We start from the raw sequence: 468 nt of genomic DNA, 5'->3' as shown, positions 1-468 counted from the left end.
GAAATGCATTTTGCAAATAAATTCCTCCAAGCGCATCAAAAAAGTCATGTGACTTTGCGCTATGGGCCGGCAAATCCTGACTAACCAGCGGACTCCACAGCATCCACAGCATCTGAAATGTTGTTATATGGTCATTCGGAAATACCAGAGCAAAGTCTGTCATCCTGTATAATTTGTATAATTGCCTGCCTCCCAGAACTGCGTTCCCAAACAGCAGCATTCACCTCCGAAAGCAATAACCACATTCATTGTGTTTCGTCTGCTCGTTCTGAGGTGCAAGCAATTTATTAACATTATATAGAAAATTATTATATTCAGTAGCTTCTCCTACTTTTCTTAGCGATGTATAGTGCCAGTTTATCAGGAAGTGATGATTTTGTTCTCTTTGACTCGCAACTGGATAGCTCGTTGCTTGTTCGCAAATGTTTTGTGCGATATTCCAATTTTGCGCATAAGTTAAATTCACAA

Source organism: Sinocyclocheilus rhinocerous, unplaced genomic scaffold, assembly GCF_001515625.1.
Source record: "Sinocyclocheilus rhinocerous isolate Xijiao unplaced genomic scaffold, SAMN03320098_v1.1 scaffold2764, whole genome shotgun sequence".
Taxonomy (NCBI): Eukaryota; Metazoa; Chordata; class Actinopteri; order Cypriniformes; family Cyprinidae; genus Sinocyclocheilus; species Sinocyclocheilus rhinocerous.
The sequence above is the reverse complement of the archived record's forward strand: the minus strand, read 5'-3'. Positions refer to the sequence as shown.